Raw genomic sequence first — 8,237 nt, forward strand, 5'->3', positions numbered from 1 at the left:
ATTTGTTGCAGGGTGCAAGGCTGGCTAAATGTTCAAAAATCAATCTGTACAAACCACTATATTAACAAGTTAAAGAATAAATATCACATTTCATATCAATTGTTGCAAAATAAGAATTTAACAGAATTTACTACCTGTTCATTATACTACCCTGGCAGAAATAGAGGGAAATTCAGCTTGATAAAGGGCATCTACAAAATATCTACAGCTAATGTTATACTTATTCCTGAATGACTAAATGCTTTCCCCTAAGATAGTGAACAAGATGAAGATTTTTGCTTTCGCCACTCTTACTTAATATAGTGCTAAGAGTTTTAATACAGTAAGTAAGGAAAGGAAATAAGATATCCAGGTCAGAAAGGAAGAAATAAGCCTGTCCTCATATGCAGTTGGCATACTTGTCTTCATAGAAAATCTCAAGCGATCTATAGTTTAGCAGGGTTGCAGGATAAAGAATAAAAAGAAAAGATAAAAGGAACAGATTTAAAAAAAATCGTATTTCTACATACTAGCAAAAAAATGTGGACAATAAAATTCAAAATACCATTTAAAGTAGCCCCCCAGATGAAATTCTTTGGTATAAATCTAAAAGCAAACAAAACACTTGTAAAGGGTTTGTATGCTGAAAATTATCTAAAGCTGATTTCAGAAAAAAAATCAAAGAAGGTGTAAATAAATGGAGAGACATGCCATGTTCATGGTTTGGGGAAAATCAACATAGTAAATATGTGAATTCTCCCCCAATACTGATTTGACACAATTCCTATCAAAATTCCAGAAAGTTTCCTCCTCTTTCTTTTTTTCTTTCGTTTTTCTTTTTTTCTCTCTTTCTCTCTTTCTTTCTTTCTCTCTTTCTCTTTCTCTCTCTTTCTCTCTCTCTTTCTCTCTCTCTCTCTTTCTCTCTTTCTTTCTGGAGAGAGAGAGTAGATTATCTTAAAATTTATATGGAAAGGCCACAAAACTTACAGCTAAAATAATTTTGAAAAGCAAAGTCTACCCAATTTGAAAACTTGATTTACAGCTATTATGATCAAGAATACATGGAATTGGCAGAGAGAGAGATGGATCAATGGAAAAGAATAGAGAACTCAGAAATAGACCCATACAAATATGTCCAACTGATATTTGACGAAAGTGCAAAAACTAAAATGGCAAAAACTAGTGATAGTCTTTTCACAAGTACTGGAGCAAGTGGACATTGATAGGCCAAACAAATAACAAAATAGGACCCAAATCTATAAAATTTAATTAAAAATGTATTATGGGTCTGTGGACTCTGGGCCACTGGGGTCGGTGAAGGATCTCAAGATGGCTGTGTGAAAACTTGCTCTAAAAACCATTGACTGGGTAGCTTTTGGGGAGATCATACCCCGAAACCAGAAGGCCATTGCTAACTCCCTGAAATCCTGGAATGAGTCACTTACCTCCAGGATGGCTACTCTCCCTGAGAAACCACCTGCTATCGACTGGGCTTATTACAAGGCCAATGTGGTGAAGGCTGGTTTGGTAGATGACTTTGAGAAGTTTAATGCCCTGAAGGTTCCTGTGCCAGAGGATAAATATACTGTTCAGGTGGATGCTGAAGAAAAAGAAGATGTGAAAAGTTGTGCCAAGTTTTTGTCTCTCTCAAAGGCCAGGATTGAGGAATATGAAAAAGAGCTGGAGAAGATGAGGAACATAATTCCATTTGATCAGATGACCATTGAGGACCTGAATGAAGTCTTCCCAGAAACCAAATTAGACAAGAAGAAGTATCCCTATTGGCCTCACAAGCCAACTGAGAATTTATAAACTTGATTTGGGGAGAAAGCTCTGGCCCTCGTATTGTAAATGCTGGACATTAAAAATAATGATACAGTAATTAAAAAAAAACGTATTATGGACTTAAATATAAAAGTTAAAGCTGTGAAACTTTAGGGGGAAAACAAAATCTTTGAGATATTGGTATAGAGTTTATAGACTTGACACCATATAAGCATGGTCTATAAAAGGAAAAATTGATAAATTGGACTTCATTAAAAATCTTTTCTGTGACAGATTCTATTAAGGAATTAAAAAGACAACTACTAGAGTGGGAGAAAATATTTGTAAACCACATAACTAGCAAAGAAGGAATATCAAGAACCTATAACTCAAATCTTATCAGTAAAAAAAAAATGGGATTATGAAATTGAGCAAAAGACAAGAAGATAAATTCTATCCAACAGGATTTACAGATGGCACCTAAGCACATGAAAATTTACTCAACATCATTAGGCACGAGGGAAACACAAATGAAAACCTCAATGAGGTGTCACTATATGTCTATCAGAATGGCTAAAATAAAAAATAGTGGCAACACCAAATGCCAGCAAGGATTCACAGAAACTGGATCATATACTGCATTGCTGAGGGGAGTGTAAAATTGTATACTCTCAACAAAACAAAATAAAACACTGTGGCAGTCAAAAAAACTAAACATGTAACTACCACAGGACTTCAGAACTGCATTCCTGATCATTTATCCCTCAAAATTAAAACCTATGTTCACACAAAAAGCTGTATACATATATTTACAGGGAGCTTTATTTCTACTGGTGGGGGGGAAGCCCCTCAAAAGGTGACTAGTTAAACCAACCTTATTACATCCATACCATGGAGTACTACTTTGCAATAAAAAGAAATGAAGTAATGATACTCATAATGACCTGGATGAATCTCCAGAAAATTTCATTGTGTGAAATAAGCCAATCCCAAAGGTTATGTATTGTGTGATTCAATTTACATAATATTCTTGAAATGATAAAATCCTAAGGAGAACCTGTTGGTACTTGACAGGAGTTAAGGAGGGGTTGAAGGCTGAGGGAAAGAGGATTTGGTTGCAAAAGGACATGAGGAATCCTTGTAGTAAAGGCAATGTTCTATATCTTGACTGTATCAATGCCAATATCCTTTCTGTCACAGTTTGCAAGATTTTACCAATAAGAGTAACTTGGTAAAGAGCACATGGAGAGTTTTGTATTATTTCATTCACCTGCAAGTGAATCTATAAGTATCTCTAAATGAAAAGTCTAATTAAAAAAACAAAAAGGGTATGGGGAGGCAGAGGCCAGTTTGCAGTGGGTTATAGAGTTAAGAGGTGGTAGGGATGCACCTGTATCCAACATCAGACTTTGTGGTAGGGGAAATATTATGTTGTCACCTAAGACAAGTCTGATAATGGTTAAATTGATAGGCTTTTCTTCCATTCCACTACTTAAATATAGTTATTCATCCTGATTCAGTGCTCAATTCTGTGTTCTCCAGACATTCTCCCTGAACAAGTTCATAATATCCTCATGGTTTTGACTACCTATATGCTAATGATTTTCAAATTGACATTGTTAGCTGTTTCTCCTCAAATTTCAAATTCATGAAGTCCATTACCTAGTGCACAGATTCATGTGGATATTCTGCAGACACCTTGCTCAGAGATTTCCTCACTTTCCCTCTCTTTCAGGCTCTTTTTCAATTAGTGTCACCACCATCCAACTGTTCAGCCTAATTAGTAACCTGGGAATTATTCTTGACTCCAGTATAATTTTCAGACCCTTTGCCATTCAAGCACCAAGTTTAGACACTTCATTTTCACATCTATTTTTACCATGTTCAGGTTGTCCTATCTCCCTCCTCTAGATTATTGCTTTGTTTTTCTAACTGGTTTCCCTGCCTTGGGAGTTGCCCATCTCAACTAATCATTTGCATATCTTCCAGAGTTTTCTAAATTGCTAATTACCTATGTCCTTCCTTTACTGCCCATAGAAAAACATTTAGGATCCTTATCAGAGTATAAATCCCTCTGTAATCTGGTCCTTTCCAACTCTCCAGTCCCATTCAGGTCTTTCTCTGCCTGAAACTTCATGCTCCAGTAACACTTAAATTGCAAGTAATTGTCCTCTATCATACTTCTTGACTTTTATTGTAATAACCCTCTGTTAGAAAGGCTCTATATCTTTCCATACCCACTTCTCCCATAGAAATCAATCCCCATTCCTCTTCATTTGCTTACTTACTGCTCAATATTTAAAGATCACAATAGCTATCCTTTCCTTTTCTTCACCCTAACAGATTGCACAGTTGTTCCCTCATCTTCCTGCAGCATCTGTATAAATCTTCACCAGCCCCTAATAGATACCATGTGTATGTCTGTTTTCCCCACTAGATTGGAAGATATTGAAGGGCAAGAAACATGTCCACAACTCCAGGATAATGATGTAAAGTGGATGTAGAACTTTGAAAAGCTATTCTAGCTTTCATTTTATAAAGACAACTCTTATAAACTCTTGTTTAAAATAAGGCAGATATAATCTTGTCATTCATTCATTCAACCAGTATGTACTGACTACTAATCACTGTGTGTATGACTGGGAATAAAATGAGAAATCATGCTTTATGTTCTCAAGCTTTATAGCTAAGTGTAATGTTACTCTGTAAGAGGTGGTGCAGTAGGAAAGATAATTCTAGAATAAGTTTTACAAAATCAATACAATGATTGAGGAAGAAGGTATTAGTGATGCTACAGAAAGCCAATGACTCAAAAATCATAGTTAGGCTGAGTCAGATCCACCAAGAGAACGATCCTGATGCAGATACAGGAATTAAGTTTAGAAATAAATATCTGGGCTCAGTGTGATGGTATGAATTGAAAAATTTAAGTTCAGAGCAAAAGGAAACAGGGTGAATAGCTAAAAAATAAGTTTGACATATCTGGCTTAAGTTTATGAATGAACTGAGCTGTGGGACATAGGTGGTGCTAATTCCAAAGAACCAGCAAAGGATTTGCCACTGTGTCCTTAGACAATCTTACCTGTATCCAACAGCAGTTAGACTTTGTGCCACTCAGTATAGGAGACTGTGGTCCAAATCGTTTGAAGTATTTTTTCTTCTGGGATGTAGCTTTCCTCCAAATACCAGATGACTCTCTAGACACTGACAATCATGACTCTCTACATTGTTAAAAAAATAAAATCTTTGGTCATTTTATTCTAGTACTGAGCCACCAGCAGGTTATATAGTTTTTTCTATAGAATTTCAGGCACCTTCTCCTTCCTAGGCTGAGTTACTACTGAGTCCCTTGGTTAAGAGTGGGATCAGTTGCACCAAGAGGGCAGAGTGGAGGAATCAGGTTCAAGGAACCTGGGTCTCAAGAAGGATGCACACTAACCCTCTCAGGTCCTTTCCTGTTTCAGGGTAGTTAGGAATTCTTGTAGCGACTGGCTGTCTCACCCTAGCCCTAAGTAAACTCTAATCCTCTTTATAAGACTTTTTACATTCTCTTCTTGTTTTATTGCCTTTGGAGAAGCTATTCTTTCCCAGAATTCATAATGTTTCCCTGCCTCTGTTGGAGCTAGAAAGTTTGAGCCTCATGAGGTATACATTTACTATAACACAATAAAGTGGTAAGAAAAAGAATCAGGAAATAATAAAGAACCTGCCAATTAATCATAAACCCTGACCCCACCCCTATGTTTAGAGAGTCTGAGAATTCTACAATTGACAGAATTCACTAGCAGTCATTTTATTAATTAATCCATTTTTATTCAACAAATATGCATTAAACCCTTACCATGTGGCAGACCATGTTAGGTACCTGGCCTGACTTTGTAGACCTCTTACTCTAATGGTTTCTGTCTCGCTACAAACTGCCTCTTATTCCCAAGTCATTCACACTGACAAGGGTACACAAAGAGGGCCACCGTGTAACCTACCATTATCTAAAGAATCTACCATTACCTAAGTGCACTTCTAAGTTTATTGCTTCTGACTCTTGCCTTGATGCCCCAAGTTTATGCTTTTCATATTAAGACCCTCAACACCTGCCTCAATCCAAATTTCCTACCCTCTGCATTCAGTATATGAGTAATTCAAATTGAGACAAACTATGTAGCAGTAGCATTACCTACCAATACATTAAGTAGGGTTGATCACTGCACTGCTATGATCCCAGTCTCTGTTATGTTTCAGGGTGAAATAAAACACCAAAATATCCAAAAGGTCTTAACTCTTCCCTAACACCTACTTATATTGGGCTAGCACATTTCCTCTTGGTTTTCTGCCTTATACTTCAGTTCATCCTTAAAGCAGGAGTGCTTTCCTGAATTCCAGCCCATTTGCTTGGGGCCCTAAAACTCTTTCAAGCTCTTGTCAACTTCATCCCCAAGAGAGCTATTGACCTTTCCTCACTTCTCTCACTCACTTACTAGAGCTCTCCTTTCAATAGACCAGTCCCCTAAAACACCAATATTCTGCTCACCACCTGCTTTAACCCACTTGATTTCAGGTACTCCCACCATCTGTAACCCTGCTGTTATGCCCAGCCATGAGCTCTGCATTTTGCCAAGCCCCGGCATACCTCCAGTAACAATTATAATGCACAGATGGTTCAAGGGTGGGTTGAGACTGCCATTTTGTTTGTGATATTTCTTTCCGTAGGACAGCAGAAAAATTCACAAGCAGTGATACAATGAATTGAAATAATTTACAGATATTTTTAATGCTGGAGAAAAAAAATGATCCGATTAAATCTTCCCCTAAGAAATCATTATTCTATTGAGTTCATCCAAATAGCAGGGTATGATTTTAATTATTATAATGGAACATAATTGTCACTAAACTGAGGAGTTAATTATTCTGAAAATAATTGTGCCATTCTTCTACAAATAAAATGATACAAAAAATGTATTTTGTGGCTCTGAGTGTTGAATAATACCAACACAACCACAATATATTTACTCATGTGAAACTTAAGCAATACTCACTTGTGATTTACCCAATTTTCTCCCAAGAGTTAGATTTGCAATTTTAAACTTGCAAATTAGATGGAGGCTGCATTATTTCTCTAATGGGAAACACAAAATCCTTACAGAAGGGCCTCAGCTTTGGCATTTGCCATCCATCTGTTTGTCTTTTCTATTTCATAACTCTTGATCCATGGGATGATTTTGAGACAATTCAGTAGAGACCTAAAGATGTGAAATTTTTAGATAATCAATTACCCTCAAATGAAGGCCAAATTTGTATCTCTGGAGAAAAAAATGAATATTTTCTAGGGTTAAGATTGAATTAATGGCTCTCAAAATAGTCTAAGAGTTAGGCAAAAATAACGGAGTAGAAAAATTTGGTAGCTTAACTCTACCTTTCTCTCTGGGACTTATTTTAATTTTAGCATCATTTCATATGTTGTTTCTAGGTTTCTTTGCACTGTATTTTTCTGTCCTAACCACCACCACAAAACCACCCCTCCCACAGCCCATATTCTGAGGGCTGTGGACCCCTTTGCCTCCAATATTAATAAGATCCTATTCTCTCATTGGACCTCTTCTCTGTACACTTGAAGCCATTGGCATGACTTAATCATGAAAGTCTTTGACTTAAAATTATTCTTCAATTGTCAGTTAAGTGTCATAAAGTCATGATAAGGGGAAGGGAGCTGTATACTGTGGAACTTGTCCCAGTAAATGTGTCAGAAATTGGAGGGACAGATGAACTGAGCTTTAGGTAAAGGAAGAATCAGGTAAATATTAAGTGAATGTAAAGTTCCCATTGAGCTCCACTGATACCAGTATTTGCTATGATTGAAAAAAAAGACTCAATTTTAAAACAAGATGCTACTGCTTTTTTTTTTTTTTAAGATTTATTTATTTTAGAGACAGAGAGAGAGAGAACGTGGCTGTGAGGGAGAGAAGGAGAGAGAATCTAAAGCAGACTCTGCACTGAGCATGGAGCCTGACACAGGGCTCGATTTCATGACCCTGAGATCAGGGCCTGAGCTGAAACCAAGAGTCAGATGTTTAACCAACTGTGCCACCCAGCACCCCAATTCTACTGTTATTAATAACTGCCATGCAGGAAGGAATAAGGGGCTTGGGACTATTACATACCACTTCTTTAACATATCACGATTAGACTTTTCTTTTATACCTGATTATATTCTAAGATTTGCCTGGTGTTTAGCATGAAGTAGGAACTTCATGACACTGTGGTGGTAAAGATGAGAAAATACAGCACTGAACAGGGCCGTGCAAGTGGCCAGAGAGAAGAGGAAATTCAGGAAGAGATTTGTCATGGAAGCCGAGGAAGTAGTGTATTTTAAGGAGGAGGAAGAGGTCAACTTTATCAAATGTTGTTCAGAATCAAGAAAACTGAGGAGAGAAAAATGCTCATTTAATTCAACAATCATTATGTCAGTGATGTTCTTTAACAACACTTGATTTAGTAGA

General features: G+C 36.9%; 1 pseudogene; it reads left to right on the forward strand.

Annotated features, from left to right (window-relative positions):
• Nucleotides 1–1,308: 1,308 nt before the first annotated feature.
• LOC118007429 lies at nt 1,309–1,845 on the forward strand (annotated as a pseudogene).
• The last annotated feature ends 6,392 nt before the right edge of the window (nt 1,846–8,237 follow it).

Source organism: Mirounga leonina, unplaced genomic scaffold, assembly GCF_011800145.1.
Source record: "Mirounga leonina isolate KUSES-001 unplaced genomic scaffold, KU_Mleo_1.0 Mir_125, whole genome shotgun sequence".
In the NCBI taxonomy this organism is placed as follows: Eukaryota; Metazoa; Chordata; class Mammalia; order Carnivora; family Phocidae; genus Mirounga; species Mirounga leonina.